Source organism: Panthera uncia, chromosome B1 (assembly GCF_023721935.1).
Source record: "Panthera uncia isolate 11264 chromosome B1, Puncia_PCG_1.0, whole genome shotgun sequence".
NCBI lineage: Eukaryota > Metazoa > Chordata > Mammalia > Carnivora > Felidae > Panthera > Panthera uncia.
The window spans coordinates 6,103,947-6,128,984 of NC_064811.1; the positions used below are offsets into that span (position 1 = coordinate 6,103,947).

General features: G+C 48.3%; 1 protein-coding gene across 3 annotated transcripts in view; it reads left to right on the plus strand.

The window, feature by feature from the left end:
• The window catches only part of STX18 (syntaxin 18), a 123,829-nt gene that overhangs the window by 49,454 nt on the left and 49,337 nt on the right, over positions 1-25,038 (plus strand). The window contains exon 1 of one of the 3 annotated variants that reach the window (XM_049630294.1): positions 192-638. The exons of the other annotated variants lie outside the window; for them this stretch is intronic. The gene's annotated coding sequence lies outside the window, so the exon portion shown is untranslated. Of the gene's footprint in view, positions 1-191; positions 639-25,038 lie in introns of those variants that run through there. 3 annotated transcript variants of the gene reach the window in all.

Consider the following 25,038-nt stretch of genomic DNA (forward strand, 5'->3'; position numbering starts at 1 on the left):
TCGCCCTCCCCCTCCTCCCCCTCCCCCTCCCCCTCTCCCTCCTCCTCCTCCTCCCCCTCCTCCTCCTCCCCCTCCTCCGGAGCGCGGGCTAGCGCGGTGGGCGGCGTGGGAGTGTGGACCCTGGATCGGGGACGGGCGAGGCTGCCCAGGGCCAGCAGCGAGCACTGGCCACGGGCGAGGCCGCCGGGATGAGCGGAGGGGCCTGCGCCCAGGAGCCACGCAGGCCGCAGAGACTGCCGGCCGGGCCGGCCGATCGGCTGGCGTAGCTCGGTGGGCGGCAGGGAGCAGCGCGCGGCGACGGGGCCTCCGGCACCGGGCCTCCCAGTCGAGCCCCGGCTCCCGTCGCTGACGCAGCGGCGGCCGCCACGGCATCTGCCCGCGCGGGGTTCCCACGCGGGGACTGACCCGGAGGGGAGAGGCCTCTGCGGGCTTTGGACGCCGCTTCGCCTCGCTGCCCAGGCCGCCGCGTTTCCCCTGACCTCCCCGCTGGCGCTGCTGTTTAAGAAATCGGGGTTCACCTCAGCGGTGGCCTTGGGCAGGCCTTCTGACTCTCCGTGTCTTCATTTTGAAATTGAGGATCTTCGCGCTATCTGCTTTACCTTTGTCTCGGGAATGGAAAGAAGAAACGGAAAAAAAAGGTGGGGGGGAAGAAATCTTGTTTTTGAAAGTGCATATGACAAAGAGGTTTTGGTGAAGCCACGCTTATTTAAAGAGATGTAATTCGGGGCGTCTGGGTGGTTTAGTCGTTCGAGCATCTCACTTCGGCTCAGGTCATGAACTTGTGGATCCCGAGTTCGAGCCCCGTGTAGGCTCTGTGCCAACAGCTCAGAGCCTGGAGCCTGCTTCTGCTCCTGTGTCTCCCTCTGTCTCTGTTGCTCCCCCACTTACACACTCTCTCTCTCTCTCAAAAATAAAGACTAAACAAAATGTAACTCACCTACAGAATTTCTTGAAATGACGTAATGTGATGGTCACTGATGTTCTCGTTCACCAGCCCAGTGTTTCAGATTTGGGCAGCTTTTAGGTAGCACCACTGTGCTCTGTCATTTTGTTTTGGACTCTTTCCTCCATCCATTTTAACTTGTTCTATTCTTTCTGCTAGGGTACTGTGAGACCCTCCCTTAAAAAGAAAAATCCTCCTTTAAAAAGAAAGTAACTCAACAGATTACTTTCCCTAAAAATGAACTTTATTATTGTTTTTTCCTGCTCGTAAATTCACACACGGGTGGGGAAGCTGGAGGTGAGCTGGCATGAGGTTACCATTTATTTTCTGCATTTAAATACAGAGTCAAATATACAGGGAAGACAGACCACAAGAAAGAAGAAGGGCTGTCATTGTCACGTCTGCGTAAGAGAACATTTAACACCGTTGGCCTGCGGAAAGCCCTTTCCTGGGCATTCGAGGCCTTCGGCCGTTCGCACAGTGCTTGTTGTGTGCCAGGCACTTCTCTGAGCCCTTTGTGGAAAACGCCCACTTCGTCTTCCCACACCCGGTGAGGTATGTGCTATTAGTGTTTCCCATTTTACAAACGGAGAAACTGGGGCAAAGATAGGTTAAGTATTTGGGAACCAGCTAGTGACTGACTCCAGAGTCCTCTTTCCTGTGCCCTCGTCATCGGTGGTTCTCAGCCCTGCTTCTGAGAGCCCGTAGAGGAGGCCAGCGGGGAGAGAAGTACCTTGTACCCTCTTTTCCCGTTTCCGAGGTCCAAGGTCACGCTCCCTCCCTGTTTGTCCAGTCTACCCTTCCCCTTTCCCCCAATTTCATGGCAGATGTAGGTGTTTCATGACCTGTTGCGGTTAAGGGCGGACCACTTTATGGTTTAGCTGTGTACAGTGGGGTGCACGGAGGGATGGTATGTCCCACCCGGCACGGCATCTCCCACTCACAAGGACTGGATCGGCAGTTTCTCAGCGGTGACTCAGCGTATCGTTACTCTGCATCAGGGGAGAGCCCGTGTGTGTGCAAAGAGCATGAATAGTTCATTGGACACATGTAATTTTGCCTCTGGGGCTAATCTGAGCCTTAGTTTTCTCACCTATAAAATGGGAAGGGTGGTAATATTGTGAAAATACGGAGTGTGCTCTGTCCCGTAGTAGGCTGTCGGAAATAAATGCTCCGTTCTTTCCGTCGTAAATTAAATTCTAGTTACCCATAAAACCGAGATATGGAAGACTGCTTGAAAATACACTGTTCGTTTTCAGTCAGATACAAAACGTCATGGAGTTTCTGGAGCTCAGATGGGCCTCAGGGATCAGGGAATGCAGTCTCGTCCTTTTACAAGCAAGGAAATGAAGCGAGAAGAAGCGACTTGACCAGGAGCACAGTGTGAGCCCAGACGCACGCACGCTTCTTCTATACCGTATACGTGGACGAGCAGTTGGTTGACAAACGCTTTCTGTTGCCTTGATTGTTGCTCCTTTTTACTTCATCACAGTCTATGTTCTGTAACCTTTCGGAAAAACACTTCGGGCCTGGAATATCTGACCCCCAAGGCACACTTTCGCCTGTTAGGTAAAGTCCTAAAGGAAGCCACCATGGGACATGGGGTTAAGGAAGTAGGAGAAAGAGTTTGTGTTTACCTTGTCAGTTTTTCCTACAGGAGAGAGAGCGGCACCAAGAAAATACCGACAGAACAGTGCTGAAAAGCCCACGAACCTCTTTCCGGTTCTTGTGTTTGCTGTGAAAACGGTGTTGTCATCTCATAAGGTCTTGCTTGTCTGTGGTGAAGAGCAGAGGGGAAAGGAAGGTATTGCAACTCAAGTAGACACTGGCATTTTGTTTCTATTAAACATCATGTTGTTAAAGCTTCAAAAACGGCATTATGCTCTGAGATTATTTTACGACTAAACCTCATTTTCTACCGATACTTGAGAATAGATTTGTAGATTTCTGTCCTTGGTGATTACTCGAATTTGAATGAAAAGTGAACCGGTTCATTGACATGTGACATGTATGTCGAATTTGGGGCCTGCTTGCTAGGGACGTGTGCAGCCCGCGATGAAGATGCTAAGGTGTGCCGTTTCCTAATGTCAGAATCAGAGTTCCTGATTCCTGTGTCCCATCTCCCCTGCCCGGCCCAGAGCACTCCCCGCTCCCCCACCCCCGAAAGAGTTTTTAGAATCACCAAGGTGACCACAATCTGGAGTCAGATACCGTGGAGACTACCTATTCTCACCATTTATAATTCCTCATCATTTTCTGTCCCATATACAAGACGTCTCGATTCGCTCAAACCCTTGGGAAATTTTTCCTCTGGAGGACTGTGAAATTAGCTATGGACAGTGTGGGGGTAAATGCCTGTGTCTTTTCCCAAAAAGCGGGTTTCTTAGAGAAGATCATAACTGTTTAGCCGGCTTAGCAGAGCCTAAATTCGCATGGAGGAACACCTATCCAGACCTCGTCAAAGACTTGGAAGGTCTGAAAGCAGGACATTTGTAGTTGGCACTTTACTTGGTGTTTACGATATACTGTACGAGCACTTTGCAAATATTTAATATTGGTTTTTGACATGGCCATCACTATCTTTCTTTCCTGATTCTACACTGAGCTCTTAACCTTTTTTGTGTTTATCTCAACTTTTCCAAAATGCAAAGTCCAAATTAACATGTTTTAAAAAGTATAGTGGGAACAGAATGTGACTCAACTTTAAAAAATATTCATTATGCAGAAAAAACCTGAAGCTGTGAAATTTAAGTCTCGTGAAAGTTCACCAGATTTCTTCGGAACCTGAGTTTCATAAGCCTTGAAAACTTTGACATCTTACAAACGTTTGAGGGGCTTGTCTTGACCGTCCCTCAGATGCACACATTCTGTCAGGCTGCTGGGGAAGAGAGTGGCTGGGGAGAATGCTGCCCCCTCCCCAGACGTCCCCCACTGGTTTCTAAATCTGAGCGAAACTTCACAGTCAGATGGGGAGAGGAGAATTCAGAATATGTCTCTGTTTTAGTGTGTGAAGTAGAAAGTGATAGTCATCACAGGATGAAGTCTGAGTTCTGATGTGTTGATGGGTCTTCGTATTAAGGCACAGTGAAGAGTGTTTCCAGTTTCCTAGCGGAAACAAAGTGAGTTCTGCTGGGAGTGGTTCTCCTCATTGTTACTGTTAAATTCTTTGCTCTTTTTATACCCACGCTTAGATAATGTACAAACACGGTTTGGATCCTGTGTGTTTCACTTTCTTTTCTTACCAGAAGTGTTCGGTGAGTGTTTTCCCTGAGCAAATCCTTTCCAACAAAGTGTTTAACTTCGTGTGCACACAAATTCAAGAGTCAATTAAACATGTGTTTGATTAGTTTATCACAAAGAATGCTACCTTGACTTAAAACAATTCTACTCTGTGGAGAGAGTTCTTTCTGTTCAAGAGAGGGTCCTTATTTCTAAAGAGCAGAGCTCTGATTTTAATTAAATAAGGAGCATTTTATGCAATTTTTTTCTAAAGCTTAAGATTAATTTCTATGGTTACTAGGGATATAAATCTCTAGATTGCTTTAAAACAAAGATTTTTGTTCAGGAGAGAGTTGACAGCTCTTTTTAAGAGAAGCTATTACTTAATTTTACTTTCCTAAGTTTAAACACATAAAAATATTTGTAATGATACCCCAAAGGCATCATAAAAATGTAAAATAATTGTACTCTAAAATATCTAAAATTACAGGAAATAGACCTCATTTTAAAAAATGAACTGGGATTCGTGGCCTGGGAACTGGGGTGTGGCATACTTCAAACCCAGAATCTCTTGTCAGGAGACCTTTTTTTTTTTTTTTTTTTTTTAAAATAGTAAAAAAGTCTTTTCTGTTGCCAGTCATACAGGCTTTAAAATATATTCATTCTATTAGGAAATATTTTCTTGTCATTTTATTACCTTCAACACACGTTACTGTATTCCAAATATGGGTGTCTTAGATCCCCGTTGAGAGACAGATTTCTGTCTCTAGAATTAGATGGCATCAGTTGACTGTGGATTAACTATATCACAGTTACCCTTTAGACTGTTTTTAATGATTATTTTAGAAGTACATAGCCCAGTTTTCTAAGCAGCTCTGAACAAGGACAGCGTAAATGGTTTCTAGTGTTTTACTTACTCAGAGTATACTTTCTCTCTGAGTAGATAACTGTTAACTGATAAATTGTTTCTAGGCTAAAAGTACGTCGTATTTTAATAAACGTAGTGCAACATCTATGGAAGTGCAAATCCCCAACTTTTTAAGTAAATGAATTAATACCCTCTTTCCTACTTTAGTACTGTAGTATCAGTTTGTTTGTTTGTTTGTTTTGCTATTTTCATTTACTAAAGTTGTAATTGGGTCTTGTGTAGTAAAACGTCTTGTGTTTATTAGGAAAAGTAAAATTAGATTTACAAAATATTCAGACTGAAGTTTTGAAAGAAATGACATTTTGTATGTAACGTGAATGCTGTTGAGACTAGATATGCTTGTAGTTTAAAACATGCCTGATTCAGGAATGCTTTGCATTAAATGAGTTTATATTTTAAGAGCAAAACGGGGGAGAAAGAAAACTACTTTCCCTCCTTTTTTTTTTTTTTTTTTTTTTTTTTTTTTTTTTTTAAGAGAGGAGAAAATTGAGTCGAATGCAGATACTGAAAGTGCTGTAAGCTGTGTGAGCAGCGAAAGCAAACACTGATTATTGCACATGTACATTTGGACCAGTTTACTTTTATCTTTCAAGCGAAACATTTCCCACAGTTTTTGTGGGTTTTTATTTAAGTTGGGAAAACTTTGGAAGTTTGTGTGAAAGTATAAATAAGTTTGTGAAAGTCGTGATTAGAGTTTGATAATAAACATGCAAGAAGCAAATTGGGGATCTGTGAAAGTCAGATGTGACATTTAATCATGTTTTCTTGTAAAACACACTGCAGTGAGAGGGGTGTCCATTTCTGTGGATCTGGAACAAAGACTTTGGCTGTAATTGAAAGTAAGGGTTCAACGTGAGTTTTTCGGTTTGGATGAAGTTTAACAATTCTTTTAGGAGCCTTAGTGATTGCTATAGGAATCCCAAAGGGTGCCTCTTTCCAACTATAGGCAGAGAAATTATATATTTATTTATAGACTCCATTTAAAAAACAAAATGCATACTTGTTTGCCAGGAAAATGTAAACAAGTTATTACAAAATAAGCATTAAATTTTAGCAGATAGTGAGATTCTTAATTTTGCAAGGAGGAAAAAGTTTTTAGTTGGTTTGATGATTGAAATAGACCACAATCATAGAGTAAAAATAAATAAAAATGATACTTAAAAGCCTTAATCTAAAATATGTTTTAAGTCTCCTTGTTACGGCATCAACCTCACAACTGCAAATTGACATTTTAAAGTTAGTTGCTTACGCTCTAATTCTTGGGGAAATTTGTTCACTTTTCGCTGTAAGGACACTCCCTGTAAGTGTAGAAGGGTATCACTTTACTAATTATTACATCCAGGCACTTTTGAAATAGTAATCATCAGATGTCGACTAACATAGAGTTTTTGGAAGATTCCTTGAACGTCGTAAAGTTTTACTTTCCTTTTCTTCAGGACACTGCCACACGGGTCCCTTAAAAGTGCGTATATATGTGTTCGGGTGGACAGTGTTACATTTTGATGACAATTTTATTGCTTACAAATTGACATGCGGCTTCCACTGAAATTTGTTTCTATGATAAGAAAGGAAATTTTTCCGTAGTGGTGTTTCAGATGCTTTTACCTAATGATAACAACTATTAAGAGAGATTTAAGTTGCATGTACTGGTTTTACTTTTAAAGCATTCACACTGAGTTCTGAATATAATATTCGAATATAAGACAAAAATTTTTGTGTCTAAGTAAAACAGTACATCTTAAAAGCAGGATGAAGAGAGAGGCTTTGATTCTCAAAATCAAGATCTGTATGTAACATATAGCTCGGGATCTAACCATTACTTTTCTAGTTTATTTTATACACAGAGTTTTCTCTGGCAAATGATTTATTAGCAACTAATTATTTTCTGCCATTTTGAACACTTATGTAAGAATCAATTTTTATCAGGCTAGTCCCTATTTTATAAAACTTAGCAGTTAGCGATTTTTAGTTTTGTTCTAAATCCGAGAAACCAGTCAATCTTATTTTCGTTTTTTTCAAGCGGAAGATGTTGGAATATTTTGTGACATTCCTTGAAATGATATTTTCTGCCTTTTTTTTTTTTTTTTTTTTTTGCACATGTACGGAAGTGCTTATTCATTCCAAAGGAGATTGTAATGAAGGAAAGGGATCTGTATTTTCTTGGAGGACAGGGAACGATGAAACTACGCCTGGACTGTGCTCGGAACTTGAACGTTTGTATTCCTGCTTGAGGCCAGCACGCTTTGCGTTTTATTCCCATTCACTCCGTTGAAAGATGACTTTGGAGGAAAGGCTGGTGTCTTGTTACCAAGCCGTCTTTCTCAGACCTTCATGACAAAATGCACATTGAGTCCTTTGCTTTTGTTTTTGCCAGCAGAGAAAAATATATGTTTTAGTGAAGCAAAGCACTTCTACTTTTGGGGCTTGAGTCTTATCAAGCAGTGTTTTCTGTTGAATGTAAATTATCGGCATCCATCAGGTGGTATGGAAGTTGAATGTGTGTTCTCCCTTTGTACTGCCCGTCGTTGGTTTCACTCTTCTCCTTGCTGATGTGAAGCAGAAACTGGACGAGGTAGCAGTTTTGATGATGAGATTAGAAGTAGCCAGGCTGACTGTCTCCTGGCTTTTAGAGAACCTTATAAGCTCAGGGCCACCCCTTCCCCTTGTTTAGATATTACTTGCTCTTTTGAGTTTCAGATTACAGGAGCAATTGATCTGCATGACCTATCTTAAGAACTTTAACTTTGCAGTGGAAACTTAAACCAAATGTATATCCTCAAGAGACAAATCATCTTAAAACCAGGCTGTTGTCATTTTGATGTCCTGTACGGTTTGTGGAAGAACAGTGTGGTGCAGGGCACCACCTGGTGGACAGAACGGTACTTGCTGCCATGGGTGGAAGATTGGGAGAACTAGCCTGTGCCCTGGGCTTGCACGTGAGGGGATTTGTGTTGTTCCCGGCTCCTAATTTCTACCCAGGGCTAGGATCCCAGGAGAATGAGACTGGGAGCAGCTGGTGGGATGTCAGTTTTATGTGCGGTCTTCCCACTCCTGTAGGTGTACGTGCCGGTCCTTGTCATCCTCGCAAACGTTTCCTTCTTACGGTTGATATTATAATTCAAGCAAAAAGATGGTTTAAAAAATGTCAGTAGGGCAGCATTTCCTGTTTTTGAGTGCATTTATTTAACCTTCCTAGTAAGAATCTACCTTTGGGCGGGGCGCCTGGGTGGCTCAGTAGGTGAAGCCTCCGACTTTGGCTCCCGTCATGATCTCGCGGTCTGTGAGTTCAAGCCCCGCGTCGGGCTCCGTGCGGACAGCTCGGAGCCTGGAGCCTGCTTCAGATTCTGTGTCTCCCTCTCTCTCTGCCCCTCCCCTGCTGATGCTCTGTCTCTCTCTGTCTCAAAATAAATTAAAAAATTTAAAAAGAAAGCTGCCTTTGGGCTAGAACCTGTTTGTGGCCACACACTTGATGCCCTTGCTAATCTGTTCACCTTACGCAGGGAGGGTTGCTTTGATTACCAGCTGTGTGCAGTCATTGGCTGCTTGTTACATGGGGAGTGTGCCTTTGGTATACACTGAGACATTTGCAAAACCCGTGTGAGAAAACTCCGTAGTTTTTTAAACTTTTAATACATCGTAACCACCTGTTTTAGGAACAGCTGTTCCTTCATGTGTATTTTAGAATGACACATTCTTGATAAAATATAGCACTGATTCAGCAGCATTTGCGGAGCTAGGAACCCTGCCAGGCTTTGGGAATCCAAAACGAATCTGACGCAGTTCTTCTTGGACACACGCTTTTAAAAAAGCCTTTTAATTTTCACCGCAAAAAGGAGCAAACGTATTCCTGGGATACGGAAGGCACCGCTGTGGAGTGGAGGTGTGTTTTACGTGCTTACTATTTTCTAGCACGGCCTGGCTGGCTTTAGAAGACATTTAGCACGGGCTTTCGGAGCTGCTGATAAGCGAAGCGGACTGCTCCGTCTCGGTGAGTTTGGCGTGGGGCAGGCGGTAAAGGGCTCCCTGGAAGCTCTCCTCTGGTCCTCAGCTCAGGTGTTCACGTCGAAGGGCCCGAGTTTGGGGCGCAGGCTGACGAAGTTAAGAGCGGAGGCTTTGGAGTGTCTTTTGGAACACGGACCTCGGCTTTTCACCTTGCTGGCGGTAGGACCTTGGGCAGGTTCCTCGACGACTCTGTGCCTCGGTTTCCTCGGCCGTTTCCCTCTGTTACGCAAATGCAAGGGCTTCACGCGGCGCCTGACACGTGGTAAACACCAAACGTTTAGGACGCTGATGACACGTTGTAAGGCGGGCGTGTGGTGGCCGTCCTGCCCGTGGTCCGTCCCCGGCCCTGGAGGCCCTGGGGCCCGCGCTTCTCCACCCATCCCTCGGTGTGACTGGTCAGCGTTCCCGTGCTGACGACTCCGCAGACGGGCAGCTGACTGCTGTCTCTGGGCGCCGAGCTGAAATGCTGCCTTCCGCCCAGAAGTCTGCAGAAAGCTTGCACCCTCCCGTGCTTGTGTCTGTTGGTTGAACCGTGTTTCAACACCAGAGGTTCTTGACCTGAGTTCCTGTGGTTCCGAGTTCCTTAACCGAGTTCCTCTGACTCTCAGAATGGAAAGCAGAAAATGGTTTTGTGCCTGTGGGAATATTTATTTTCTTTAGGGAAGAGATCAGATATACAGCTTCTGCCAGAGTCTCCGAGGCGTCTGTGCCCTTGAAAAAGGTAAGGAGCCATAAAATATTTCATGATTCTTTCTGGAAGGCGGCTCAAGAGGTTAAGAATATAACCCCCCTGCCTAGAAAATGAAACTCGAATTTGAATTTCACAGTTTGTTTTGAAAGCTATCTCAATAATTTTAGAGAGAGGGTTGGGGTTTTAATTTGAGGAACTAAAATATAAACGGAGTGCGTTTTCCTCTTACCCTCTTGTCAAAGTTCTGAAGGGCACAGTGAGAGCCAGGAGAGGTAGGAGTACGGCTCTCCCCCTTCCGACGGAGACCTTGAGCCCATTATTTTGCCCCTGCCCTCTAGAGAGAGGGAATAATAGTGGTCCCCCCCCCCCCACAGGGTTCTGATGAAGGTCAGGTGGCATCCTTTGCACAAAGTCCTGATAGCTCTTCTCTAATAGCAGGCATTACATGTGTGTCGTCGTCATTTTTGTTGCAAGTTTACCCAGCAACATTTAGGATACGTACAAGCCAGTTACCTCTTTTGTTTCTATTTCACCTACATCTTATTGCGCAATTATAAATGTTCCTAATTTCTTATGACCAGACTTTCCAAGGTTCTATGGCTGAAATCCCTGAGCCAGAAATAACAATAACCCTAATGAATGAGGATCCCAAGTACATATACCCTTAGACTCATGCTGAGCAGCCAGGAAAGCATAAAAGGACTGAAAAGAAGCCAGCAGGGTTCGGTCATAAGGAACTTTGAAGTTGATCGAGCACCAAAAGGTATCTCCGTGTTTGAGTCAAAAGGACGTTGTCGTCTAACCTTCGGAGCGTGTGGGTGAGGAACCGAGGCCCAGAGCAGTGACCCTGAGGTCCTAGAGCTGGCTCGGGAGCGGGGTCCCCCACCCTGCCCGTCCAGCACGCCTGCCCAGAAGCACTCTGTGTTCTCCAAAGGAGCCGAATGGGCACGGGCGGCCTGTGGGGTGCAGGTGTGAACGGAGGTGGCGGGGAAAGCGTGCGGCGAGTCTGGAGACAGCTCTTTGGAAGAGAGCGCCTGCACTGAGAAAAAGGAGGAAAGATGCGGAGGAGGGTGTGTTGGGGTGCAGGGGAGGGACACTGGAGGCGCATCCCGCCGGGACACAGGACTGACAGGAAGCTGAGTGCTTGCCAGGACAGAAATGCCGTTTCAGCGGTGCCCGTCGTCCGCTCCGCACCCGGCTGGCGAGGGCTGAGGGTGAGGGGGCTGGCTCCCTGCGCCGGGCCTCTTTTCGTACGGGTGTCTCGCTCACCTCCTGTGAGTCTAGCATCTAGCATCCAGTTTGCGCTCTTCGTGGCCCCTGAGCTCAAACCAGTCGCTTCCTCTGATGCACAGCTGAGGACTCAGCAATCCCTTCTGACTCTGGGGGGACTTGGCGCGAGAAGGTGTGTTCGAACCCGGTGTGGCCTTTTGTGTCGTGTAGGTGTCACGTGCTTTTCACCTCGTGCACTAGTGTTAAGCTGGACGTGGAGGGGGCCTGAGTCCCGAGGGACAGCGGCACGAGGCCACGTTCAGCCCTTTTCCCGAGTGGGTTGTGCCCAGGTGAGCTTCCCCTGAGCTGCTTTCCAGAAAGGCTTCTCCAGATGCCCCGCCCTCGTGGAACGGACCCTGGGTCGGGTTGCCTCTGCCACTGCCCTTTGCTCTTTGCCCTGTGTCCCCTTGGCCGCCTTTGCTCCCGCCCGCGGAGGCTGCGGGGGCCGCCCATCACCATGGAGGCGGTTCTCGTTGGCTCTGCGGCCAGACTGTCTGGGACCGCGTTGTGCTATGTCAGCGACCTTTTGTGGAGCCACGAGCAGTGTGTGCGGCTTCTCTCTGGGCCTCAGTTTCTTTCTTTTTCTTCCACAGGGGGGCAGCCCCCCAACCCCGAGCGGTGGTATGAGGGTTAAGCAAGTCAGTATGTGCGTCTCAAGCTCCGAGCCTGGTGCCTGGCACAGAGCAAGCACCCAGTAAGTGTTAGTTACTAGTCCTCCGATGGTGCTGGGTTTGCACCAAATCCAGGTTTTTCTTCTTCTGACTCTGCAACTTCCCACACTCCTTGGTGCTGCAACTTGGTGAGAGGCCGTAGCCGTTTAGCGTGGCCCAGGTCTCTATAGCTCCCCTCCCCTTCGCTGCCCCACGCAGTCCCCAGTGCACACCGGCCTGGCCTCGTGGGTGGGACTCAAGCGGGGATGAAGGGGAAGCAGGGGAAGAAAACTTATAATGTTTGGGCAGGTGCTACGTGCCAGACGCGGTGTCAGACCCTCCACGGACATTACTTTCATCGAGGGCTTGTGGTGGCCTTCAGAGTCCTTCTCGTTTGTTCGGAGGTCAGGGCCGGAGAAGTAACGTAAGCACAGCAAGACCGTGTATCTATCGCCAGCGTCAGAGCTGGATGAGAACTCGCCTCTGTAGAGTCTGTGCTTGAATTACCGGGACTGGGAGCAGTGCAGCACCCGTGCACCCTGCACGCACCGTCTCTGCACACAGGTCTGTCTGCACACGTTCCACACACAGTCTCTGCACACACGGTCTCCACACACACGGTGTCTGCACACACAAAATCCCAGCTCTACACATTCAGTTTCTCTGCACGCATTGTACACACACAGTCTCTGAATACGTGCTCTGTGCATAATCTCCGGACCAGACAGGGCTTGGAGGGGATCTGAAAAGCAGTGTGAGGTCATGTAGGAACCTTGGGTTGGAACCCCTCCTGTATTCGTCGTCCTCCCTCCCTCTCTTCTTTATTACCTCCTTTCTTACTGTGCCTGGCCCGTTCTGGGTCTTACATATTTGTCAAGGGAACAAATAAAAGAAAGGTTTCCAGGCACACAGAGAAGAAAGTAGTGATGATTAACCAGCACAGGCTTACAAAGCAGGAGCCATACTGCTCCCCGCGTCCCCCCCCTCCCCCCAGCCTCATTAGTGTCAGTTGCTAGGCAGGTAGGTGAGGAGATCTGCTTTCAGAAGGCACTTAACAAGGTCTCCATGATATTTTGTAGAGGAAACTTTTTTTTTTTTTTTAATGGACTGAGGATTTGGACTATTGGGGCATGTGTGACTGGTTGGGCTGGTTGTCCAGCTCAGGGAGCTGGAGGGGACTATAATAATTCCATGCTTTTCCAGCCCCATTTTCATCCCATTTTTAAAATTATTTTTAATTACAGGTGTCTTTAATGGCAGGGTGGTCAAGTGGCAAATAACAGGAAGCCAGGGGAAAATAGGAATATAGTGAAGGTGGAGATTAGCAGCACCAGTCGTGAAAGAAATAATGTTAGCTATTAAGTCGTCCTGACCCAGTGACATGAAAGTGAGTACACTCTTTGGTGGCATTAATAGAAACCTAAAGGCTAGAATAAGGGAGGTGATGTTTCTGCTTTCCCCTGCATTTCCTGCTGACACACAGAATATCGAGTCCGTTCTGTGAACTGCATTTGAGTTTTGAGGCCCGTAATTTGCAGCATTCAGAGGACACTAAAGAAAGCTTGAGTGTCTTGACTACGTTTAGCTTAGAGAAGAGAGAAGACTCACGTAGGGAGAGGGGGGCCCCACAAGCTGAACCTGATTCAGAGGGACAAAAAACTTTGTACTGTTCCAACTAGAACGGGCGACCTGGGAGAGATGGTGAGCCCCCCACCATCAAAGCAGTAAGCGTCTGCCAGGCCCCTTCTGGTCTTGAGAATCCAGGAAGAGAAGAGAGATTTACCTGTTTCGTGCTCTGTGTATCACGTAGCACGCGCGAGGCACAGAGCAAAGCCAGACTGGCCGGGAGTGGACAGTTTGGAAATGGGAATGTTCTAGCAGTGCCAAGTGAGTGCAGTTTGGGGCGCCAGAAGAGTGAGGATGAGAATGTCTAATTAGATTAAGGTGTGATCGAGAAGATAAGGAGCTGGAGAGAGAAGGTTGGGGCCAGAGGAATGAGGGGGGAAAGGCTGAGCCCGTGAAAAGCTGCTGCTGCTGCTGCTGCTGCTGCTCGAGGTTGAAGAGGTCCGAGACCTGTTTAAAAGTGAAAGTTGCATTGAGCCCCGTGGGTCATTCAACGTTGTATGGGCTCTTCACGTTTCGACATTAGGTCCTGAGTTCTTCGATGATCTCGCTAACACTAAGAACCTAAGATTTTCTTTTCTTTTTCTTTTCTTGGTTTCTAAGTTTCTTAAAGGGATAGAAGCTTAATATTTATCAGAAGCGGTACTTTTCAGGTTGCTAATATGGGAAGTGAGGACGCCAAATTCATCCCAACAAATGTTAATCATCCTTGTCTCCTTGTTTAACCACCCCTCCCGTCTGCTACTCAGGACTGACAGTAGAACTAGGAACACCAGTCTCTCTCATCTTTCGTGCACACATTTCTCATTCTCCCACTCCCCACGTGTCTGTCTGTCTGTGTGTCAACACATGCTGAATTCTGGAAAGTACAGTCCAGGGTGGCACTGGTTCTTAGCAAATATCCAGAGTAGGTTATTTAGCTACCGAAGACAGTTTTCTGTAGGTCACAATCGCCTTGTGTCTTCTAAGGAAGTTACCAGACTGGGGATACACAGCACTTTGTATGTTTACAAGTATATATTTATGCATGCACATACAATGTATGTAATGTATATAACGTCCAACTAACAGATACAGCACGCCTCAAGGAAGGCTTTTTGCAGAGAAAGTGGGAGCGAACCCAGAATGCCATGTTAATTCCTCCTTGGGCCCAGCACATTTGAGTAGAACACAGATAGAAAGAAGACATTCCAGGCAGAGGGAACAGTAGGTGCCAGAGTGCAGAGGCAGAAGAGGAGGCTGCTTCAGGGAAAGGCTTTTCGCCTCTGGAATGTGGGGGTGGTGGTGCAGGAAGTGCCGAGGAGAGGGTGGCCAGTGGTTCAATTCCTTTGGCGGATGTTGAACAAGTTGAATGGATGGGCCTGCCTGACCAGTTTAATTTGTGGGGTAGAAAAGAGGGCAGCCCTGAGACTTTCTATCTTGAGGAAGCAAGAGAGAGGCTCTTTCTCCTTGGGGGAACAGGAAGGGGACCAGAAGGGACCGAGTGGCCAGGAGGGTTGAATGTGAGTGTTTGGATAATTAACACTCCACGTTGCTCTTGAGGCACCAGCGGACCCGCAGGAGAGGTTGGATGCGCTCAGCTGGAACACAGGAGCAGGGCAGAGGCTGGGTGGGAGTGTTCTGTAGATGGTGAATAAAGCTGGGGGTGGGAGTGAGTGAGTCTAGCCTGAGTAAGGTTCACGGGTTAGCAAAGGCAGAGGAAGCGATGAACGAAGGCAAAGAAAAGTTTGCCAGAGGCTTAAGAAGAGAACCCGGAGAGAGGGAGAGAGCGTGGGGTCCCAGGAAGCAGAGGGAGACTGCTGGTTCCTTGGAGAAGGGCAGGGGCAGGGAGCTTCCTCAGGGGTTTGTGAGGACGGGTGGAGAGTGGCCAGCACTGCCGCGGTGACTGTCACCCCTCAGTACCCTGCATTCATCCAAGGGTGGTGTCATGCAATAGAAATTAGGGGGGAAGTGCTGGGAGGGGCCCAGCCCGTGGCGCTTGCTTCCCAAACAGTTGCCGAAGAAAAGAAGGAAGCAAGAAAGGGCCACTTCATGTATGCAGTCCCTTCACAGACCAGCTGCTGCGACCTGGCACCAGTGGAATTTCTGTGGCGTTGCCAGGCTCTTTTGTGGGTGACAAGTCAGCGGGGAGCCTCTCTGGCACAGGGACCCACAGCGTGACTGCAGCAGGGTCGCCATGCTCCAGAGGCGCCTTGGTTCTGAACTTGTAGCTGTAATTGGTATCGATGCATTTTCAATTATGGCTGAAGGGAGTGGATTCAGATTTAGTTAGTGGGCCTCCAAATTAAACTTGGGAACACAGTCCTTGTGAAAAATCATGTTAGCTTATCAGTAGTTGGCAAACACTTATACAACGGTGGTTCTGGCTGTGCCTTTGGCTGCATACTAAACTGAACAGCAAGCTGTGTCCACTGATTGAATGAAACAAAAATAATGATTTTGTGTTACAGGGAACTTTTTACAATATGCCAGAGGGACCTACTGGAGTCTCTTTAATCTTGAACAATGGTTGTTTCTTGCAGAGGCAAATTATGCAAATCGGTACTTAGTGTTTCATAATCAATCAGGTCTTTGTTGGAAGTGTTGTGAGTGCCAGCAGAACAGAATTCCTAGCATGGGGGGGGGGGGAGTGTGGGGGGTGGCTTGCAAGTCAAACCACTGCTGTGACCAGCAAAGGACACTTGTGACCGCTTTGAACTCTCCCCAGTTAAAAGGCAGCCGTCCTTTGAGAAGAATCCCACCGTTTTGTACCAGGCTTTTTGTTTTACGGTGTATCTCGCTTTGGGTAATTTACAAAGGCCCCGGGAAGGAGCAGCTCGCAGGACTGTTCTGTGGGCGACCCACCCAGACAGAGCTGGGCCTGCCGCCTGGGATGGCAGATGGCAGCCATGCTCCTGCCTCTGGAGCTCCCTTTGTGCCCAACCTGCCTCCAGCGCGGTCTCTGCACGTCGACTTGGGCTCATCCGAGCGCACGTGTAGATTTCCAAACAATGGCGTCTCAGCTTCGGCCTGCACAGAACAGTTAACCTTTAATAATGCTTTGATTCTAGATCAAAAAACAAAGAACCAGAGAAATTTTAAAAGCCCTTGGGAAAACGTGGTGATGTGTTTGAGAGTTCCTGTCAGTACTACAGCTGTAAGACTTGGGTTGCCATCTAGTGGATAACGGGAAGTATGAGCCGCCGCGCTATGGGGTTGAACCCTCCTCTTAGTTGTTGAAAGGGGTAGAAGATGGGTTTGGTTCAGAACACGGAATCACCCTCGGGGAACCGCGTTGGGCTAGGCGTGCGCCTGAGCAGCTTACGTCAGATAGACCCGAAAACATTTCACAAGATGCTAACGTCTCTGAAAGAGATCCACGTGCAGGAGAGGGCCTTGACCTGGCCTGGGAGTGGCAGAGAAGGCTTTTAGGAGGCATCATACTTGAGCAGAGGGCTTGGGTCAGAAGACTGGGCTCGGGTGGGGGGTGGGCTTCGAATCTGGAGATGTCCACAGGGAGAGGGACACCCAGGGCCTCGGGCTTAAGGAATCAGGCCTGATTTGTCGGTAATGGGGAGTCCCTGTGCACTTTGTCAGGAAGTATGTGCGAAGATTTGCCTTTTTGTCCAGAAGTATTTTTTGTCTGGCTACAAAGATTATACATGCTGATTATAGAAAAATGTTAAAGTACAAAAAGGTTTTAAGAAAAAAGCAAAATCTCCAAATCTCACCACCCAGACAACCGTCAGTATTTTGAAGAACAGTTTTCCGTCTTCCTCTCTGTGTATGTGTACAACGTTAGGTATGATTTCGTATCTTTTCCATAAGTGCATCATGCAGTATGTGCTTTGGGCGACCTTGCTTTCCCCTCCGTGCTCAACAATATGCTTGTGGGAAACCATCCATGTCTGCGGCCCAGGCTCACCCAGGGTACCTCACAGGATTTCATTGGTGTGCACGCTGGGATGTTAGGGGTTTAGTTTGGTCCCTCCTGGTAAAACCTTGTATGTACAAGGACAGGTGATGTGACAGTCTTTTTTTTTTTTTTTCCCCCTGTCAAATGCATCTGGATTAGGAAGCACACTTTTTATGGTAGATGGGTTATAGAGAATTTCAACGTCTTGATGATTTTGGGAATTAGTCTTATTTAAATATAGCCACTTAAAAGTGAATTTATGCTCAGAGAAAGAAAGGAACGGGTCACATGAATACCTGTAGTTTCAGAATGCAGTTCAAATCACTTGTTTGATTAAGTATCAACTTCCTAAAGAGGCCAGATCCTGGCCGACCCTGGAGTGTGGCTGTTAGCTTTGTGCTGTCCCATAGCTGGAGACCAGGCCTTGAACCGGAACAGCTCGGCTCAGCTTTGGGTACTTCTGATCTCAAAATGTCCCTTCTACACTCGTGGTAAAAGCAAGCCTCACAGACCTGCCGTGCTCGGATGGGACGGCGGGGTCATCTTTTGGGTGGACTTGGAGAACACTTGCTTTGGGAGTCACAGTCTCCCATTGGTTTCGAACCGCTTACCTGGGATGTGTACCCTCCATGTCCTCTCATCTGTGACCTGGGATTATAATGGAGCCTACCCACAGGGCCGTCGGGAGCAAATGAGATAATGGACGCGTGGTATTGACACTGGTAAAAGCTGGCAGGTAGCTCGTGCTACTGCTGTTTCCTGAAAGCTGCATTCTCCACCCTCTCTTTGTAGTGAAGCCCAGGGAGATTAAGCGACTTGCTCAAAACTTCAGTTGGCAAAGGTTAAGAGTTTAGGGGAGCCTATAAGAGCACCCCTTTCTTCTCAGCCCAATTTTGGAACCACCTGAAAGAGAAATACAGGAGTTAGAACAGGAAAATCCACACAGGGAGCCTGGCTTTAGGTTCGTAGTGAAATATGGGGGGAGCTTGGGTCACAATATCCCCCCTCTGCTGGCTGGCTAGCTGGCTGATGGCAAAAACGGAGAGGGCGAGAAGGAGCCGAGCATGCCCATTCTCCTTTCTCCAAATCATAAACCAGTTAAGTGGCTCCTCTTCCCTCTGAGGCCAGGATATTGGTCCCACTGAAGTCTCCCTGCACCTGAAGCCTCGGGAGTGGGGGGGCAGGGTCTCCTTCAGCAGGGGGTGGCAAAGCAGAGGTCAGAACCCAGGAGTCTCTGCCAACCCCCTGGGTTTCTTGCCCTTCTCTCTCTTGCCCGCCCTGCTCCACCCAGACCCGCAGTCATGTGCCCAGAGTCGGCTCCTTTGCCCATGTCCGCCCAGGGCTAAAGGTGGCTGCAGGGGAACTCAAACGCAGGGAAGAAAAGCCGTTGGGGAAATTGCCTTCATTGTTCGTTTAAGCCATATGTTGAGGCTGTTTAAGGATTGAAGGAAGCTCAGGATGAGCTGAGCATCAGGAAGACTGCTATTCTTCCTGACCGCCCTGTTTCCTTGCTCATGGCTGTGGGCCTTCCCCCCCGACATCCAGGTGGCCTTGCCAACTCCAAGCCTGCCGTGTCGCAGAACACGAGACCCAGCAGCCGACCCGGGAGGAGACGGCTGGAGCCAGTGGCAACATTCTCTTCCGATATGTGAATATTCGTACTGTAACATATAGGTGACTTTTAAAACGAGCGCTGTGTGTGGAAGCTTTTCTTGCAGATCTTTCTGTATCCGCTGTAGTTAAACACGTTTTTTAAGATCAACATTGTACACAAATACTCTCTCACGAAACCCAGCTTCTATTACTGGGAAGAAGGATGTCAAACTTCATTAAGTTAAATATTAGTAGTTTTTTGACAGAATAATACAGGATAAGTGACTTCGCCTTTGAGTCACAGAGACCTGTGATCAGTCTCAGCTCTGTGTCTTTTTTTTTTTAAGTTTATTTATTTATTTTAAGAGAGAGTGCGAGTTGGGGAGGGGCAGGGAGATGAGAGACAGAATCCCAAGCAGGCTCCGCACTGTCAGTGCAGAGCCCGACACGGGACTCAAACCCAGGAACCGTGAGATCACGACCTGAGCTGAAAGCAAGAGTCAGATGCTTAACCGACTGAGCCACCCAGGTGCCGCCCCCTCCCCCACCCCGTTCTGCGTCTTACTAGCCTTGTAACCTTGCATGGCCTCAGTTTTCATGTTGCTTAAATGGGAATGGGGGTCATGTCTAACTCATCCGGCTGCTCTGGGGAGAGTAAAGGGCAGCCCGTGCCGAGCAGTTTCTGCACTGCCTGGTACACGTGGCTGGTGCTCAGTGAGTGACGGTCGCCGTCGGCTGTAATCACGTGTGTGGTGCTTTGCTGAACACGGGATATGAGAAGAAAGGAACAGCTGGACGTTACTCGCTCGGATGCTCTTCTCGGTTCCCAGTCATCCCTTTGTGGATACTGTGCTGGAAAACTGCACTTGTGACCTGTCCACAATGTGTGCTTTAATTTGGAGACTGAGAACGCAAGCCTGATACTTAGAACGCCAGGGCTCCAGCCAGACTTCACCCCGAGGTGTCCCTCAGCACGTGGTCTGTCCCGTCTCTGACTCCGTGTTGTGACCTGTAAAATAGGCTTGATGCTGTCCCCTGTGATCTCGCCTGGGAGAGTCAGGTGAGCCAGTGCACGCAGCTCTGGGAACGGGAAGAGCTCTGGGAAAAGCCTGGTACACCGTCTTTTCTCGGTGATGGTTTTGGATTTTGAAAGGGGCGTCCACCCTGATAAATGGAATTCTACGCAAAGATTGCAAGTACTTAGAAATAAAGCCGGTAGAGATTGTGTGTGGAATTGAGTTGTTGGTTCAAGTGTGGACAGCAGAAAATCTGCACACAAAATGACTAAAAGTGTTAAGGGAAGAAAGCCCTAAATGGGAGATGCTTTAAAATGTTTTTTTATTAAGGGAGACTTCAGATACTCCGTGAAGCAGACAGGATGGATGACGAAGCCGCAGGTACACGTGTGCCCATCCTCACCTCTTACCGGCCCACGGCCCGTCCTGCTTCGTCTGATGCTCCCCTCTTCTCCACGTTGTTTTGAAGCAAATCCCAGGTGTCCTATTTGATTGGCAAATTTTCAGTGTATTTCTCTAAAAGAGAAGGATTTTAAAAACAGGGAAGTGAATCCTAGTGCTTCAGATATTAAATACCTCCTGCATTCCTTTTCTGTCTCAGCCTGCAGTTCACGTCTCATTTTATTTTATTTATTTATTTTTTTTAATTTTTTTTTCAACGTTTTTTATTTATTTTTGAGATAGAGAGAGAGACAGAGCATGAATGGGGGAGGGGCAGAGAGAGAGGGAGACACAGAATCGGAAACAGGCTCCAGGCTCCGAGCCATCAGCCCAGAGCCCGACGCGGGGCTCGAACTCACGGACCGCGAGATCGTGACCTGGCTGAAGTCGGACGCTTAACCGACTGCGCCACCCAGGCGCCCCTCACGTCTCATTTTAAACTGTGTTTTATGTTGGAGACGGTGGACGCTTCTCGTACAATATAGCAATGTAGTCAAGCCACAGCCCGTGGGCATAAGAACTCTTCCTTCCGTGGCGGGCCGGCCATCAGTCAGCTGGAAGGTGACGGGCTTTGTGAGGGCAGACCGGCTCCTGTGAAGCGTGCCAGGCTGTGCATCCTCGGACCTTAGTGCTCGCGCTGCCCCTCTGCGCGCACCGTGCTGACTCCAGGAGAAACACGCACAGGCGGCCGGTGTGCCCCCCTTTGTTGGTTGGTTCACACGGTTGTGTAGGTACAATCTTGTGACAGGTCTGATACCTTTTTGACCCAACTCGTACGTCAGGACTTATCAGATCTTGAAGCTCTTTCTGTTGGATTTCCAGCCCCCCCACAAACTCCCCCCCGCCCCCTGCCCTTTTCCTTTTCCAACATTTATTCTCTACTGCAGATACAAAAATGAATAGGGCATAGATCCTGACCTCACGGGGCTCAGTGGAAGTCTAGTGGGGGGTCACAGATAAATACTTGTTATGTTCAATGGAAAGTGCTAACAGGTATCTGTAAAATACTAAGAAAGGTGTTCAGGAAGGCTTCGCGGAGGAGGTGACATTTAAGTGGAACCTGGAAGGACGAGCAGGGATTCTTCTGGTGGCATGGGGTTGGGGTGAAGAGAGCTGCTCTGGGCAGAGCAAGAGCAGTCACGAAGGCACAGAGCTGTGAAAATGGGGTGTCCCTCACCTGCCCAAGGCTGTGATGTGCCCCACAACATGGTTCAGTCCCCAAAATACTCCCTGTTTTCAACCCTTGCGTTTGTCACTCACCTGGTCCCACAGAGACCCTTCCAGTGACCTGTTCCTTCTCCCGAGACTCTTCCTCGCCCCCTCCATGTCGTTCAGCGATACCAAGACTAAGAGATCGACACTAGTTTAGATCTTTATGGGGCAATAAAATTTCCATTTTACTCCGATTTCCTTGTCAAACTTGACACCGGAATGGCCTTTCTCCTTTTAAAAGTGAGGGGCGTTCTCTTTGGACACACACATAAGTGATTCTTTTAAAGTTACCACTAGATGTGGAAACATTCACAATTCAAAGCATACAAGTGCTCACACCCCTGCAAATTTGAAAATACAAGAGCCATAATAGAATTGTTGAAATATAATAAGCTGTCTTTGGCAATGACACCTCCCCACCACGTGAGGGTGCGTTAAGAAGGCAGCTCTCTGCGCCGTGGGAAGAGGGCTCTCACCAGACCACGTCTGCTGGTACCTTGATCCAGGACTTCCCAGCCCCCAATACTGTGAGACCGTGTTGTCGTTTAGGCCACGCAGCCTGTGGTATTTTGTTATAGCAGCTTAAATTAGGACACATTGTATTAGTTTCTTACTGCTGTTGTAACAATTTACCAAAAACCCGGTGACTTAAAGCAACAAGAGTGTGTTATCTTATGGTTTTGTTGTCCGAGGTCCAAGACGGGACTTTGTAGGTTGCAATCAAGGTTGGGCAGGGAAGCGTTCTTTCCTGGAGAGACTTAAGGGAGAACCTGTCTCCTTACCTTTCCCAGCTTGTAGAGGCCAACTGCATCCTCCGCTCCCTCCTCTGTCTCCAGAGCAACCAGTCCTCCTCCCACTGCATCACTCTGCCCTCCCTCCTGCCCTTCCTCTTCGACATTTAAGGACCTTGTGATTATATGGGGCCTTCCTACTGGATGAGCCAGGATAATCTCCCTATTTTAAGGTCAACTGATGAGAACCTGAATTCCATGTGCTATGTTAATTCTCCTCTGCCTTCTAACAGAACGTATTCACAGGACTTGGAAGCCTTTGCAGGGGGAAGGTGGCATTTTTGTACCTGCAACAGCAAACACAGTTCTTTAGGGCTTATCCGGTACCCACTGTTTTGTTAACATTCAGTAACGGTTTTTGAGGCTCTGCTTTGCTCCGGGAACTGTGCCTGATAAGCACAGGAAAGGGAAAGGGACCCGTCACCCTCTAGGGGCTTGCCATCTACTGAAGGGAAATTGGTCTGAAATTAGTCACTGTGGTCATGAAGGGAGGTCATGAAGGAAGGGGTGAGGTCGAGGTGCCACGTTTTGTGGGGGAGTGGGGTCTGACTGTGCCCGGGGGTGTGGAGCAGATACAGGGAGGGAAAGAGGAGAAGTCTGTGCAGGAGGGAAGGTGGGTAGGGCATTCCAGGGAAAAGGAGAACCATATGGGTGTGTGTGTTGGGCAACTCTGGGACTTGGAGCCTGGCGCCTGCTGGGAGTGTGGCAGGGACTGAGGCCACACGGGACTTGTGGAGCTGGACTGTGAAGGGCCTTGAGTGCTTTATGGGAGTTTGGACTTGACTCCATTGTTTAGGCCCGGAAGTTGCTTGTTGGCTGCCCTTTGGCAAATCAGCCTTGGAACTGCTGCTTTTGGCTGCAGTGTATTTAAATGTTTATTTATTTTTGAGAGGGAGGGAAGGGGAGAGAGAGAGAAGGAGCAAGGGTTGGGGCAGAGAGAGAAGGAGAGAGAATCCCAAGCAGGCTCCAAGCTGTCGGCAAAGAGGCTGACGCGGGGCTCAATCTCATGAACCATGAAATCGTGACCTGAGCCACAATCAAGAGCCGGCTGCCCGACTGAGCCACGCGGGTGCCCCTGGCTGCAGTGTGTTTTAAATCCAGAAGTCACCACCGCCAGATGTCCTGTAGCATCCGCCGTTTACCTCGCCTCTTGTGGGCAGTGGCTGGGCAAGGGGACAGAAACCGTCGCAAGTTCGAAAACAGGACGGTAACGTGATCAGTTCTTAATGTGTGGTGCAGTAAACACTTCGTTTGTACTTCTCTTGAGTATTTTCCCCAACAGTCTTAAAAGGCAGATTTTGCAAGGCAGCTGAGGGGGAAAGTAGGAATAAGAGCGTGAGGAAGGTAGCTGTGTTGTACAGGAAAATAGGTCGGACGTGGACTCCGATGGTCCTGCGTTTGACTGTAAGCCCTGCCACGCGCTGACGTGCCAAGTGGGTAACGGTGGGTGAGTCCCTTCGCTTCCGTGAGGTTCACTTTGCCACACTGGTTCCCGTCGGAGAGCAGTGCCGCGAGTGCCCAAGCAGGACAGCAGGGAAGAGAACGAGGTGGTGTGAGTGAAAATACCTAGCAGGGCAGGGCTAGCGGACAGACTCTCAACCCTGGTTCGTTACCAGCAAATGAGCGAGTGCCGTGGCCACGCTTCATTTTCAGTGTGATTCCTGCTCTGCACGTGCCTGAAGGCCCTTTTCCGAACCAGATTTATTATTTATCTAGACCCTGTGGGAAACCGAACCGATCCCCTGTTGACCTGTCTCCAGACAAACGCTGAATGTTTTCTTTGTGATAAATACTATCTTTGTATTCAGACATACGCTCGTTCCACAGATACTCGTCGACCACCCCCGTGCCCCATGTGGCGCTGAGACCTGCGTGGGGGCTGCACAGCCCCCGCCCGTGCGGTTCACCGACAGGGAAGCAGAGGCCGTGGCCGTGAGTGACTTGGTGCCACGTGGGCGGCATGTGGAAGTGCTTTTAGGTTGAGAGCAAAGCGAGAAACAGGCTGAGTTGCCCTTGACAGAAACACTGTCATGGAAAAGATGAAAGTTCAGCGGACCCTTCAAGGCCGGGGTTGTGTATGTCTGGAAGAGGTAGCAGGGGCATTAGGAAAACGAGTGAGCGCTGGTCAAAGGACAAAGCAGGCCACCGGCCTGGTTAATCAGTCTCTCCTTCTGGAAACATTTTTGTCCCTGTCGACCAAGATCCTAGACTTCTTCCCACCTCTTTTTACTTCATTTTACTTAGTTTGTAATCCCTAGCTCCACACGCAGTACCTGGGCACACGGTAGGTGCTTTAGAGTAGGGTTCGCTTATGCTCGTCCCCAGCCGTCACAGAGGCAGTCCTTTGTGCCTGGTGTCCTTTCGGTTCATCCGTGGAAGTAGGCCATCGGGAAGATGGAGGTTTGCTGTGTGGGAATCTGTCGTTGCCTCTGAAGCTTTTAAATCTGCTGCTCTGCAGGGCCCCACCTGCAAACCTGGTATCTCCAGCCTTAGACTCCGTCCCCAGAACACTTGGAAGACGCAGTTTTTGTCTGTGGTTTTAGAAGACACATGAGGAAAGGAATTGGCCTTTGTTGAGCATGTGCTGTGTAGATGTTAGACGTGCATGATCTTATTTAATCTGGACGTTCCTTAGAGGTCATCTCTTCATAACATCCTGGATCTATCACAACACTTACAGGTTCAGGGGCGACTTTGGGAAAGTTAACCAAGTTAATGACAACAGATGACCCTTGACCAACCTGGGTTTGGGTTGCCTGGGTTCA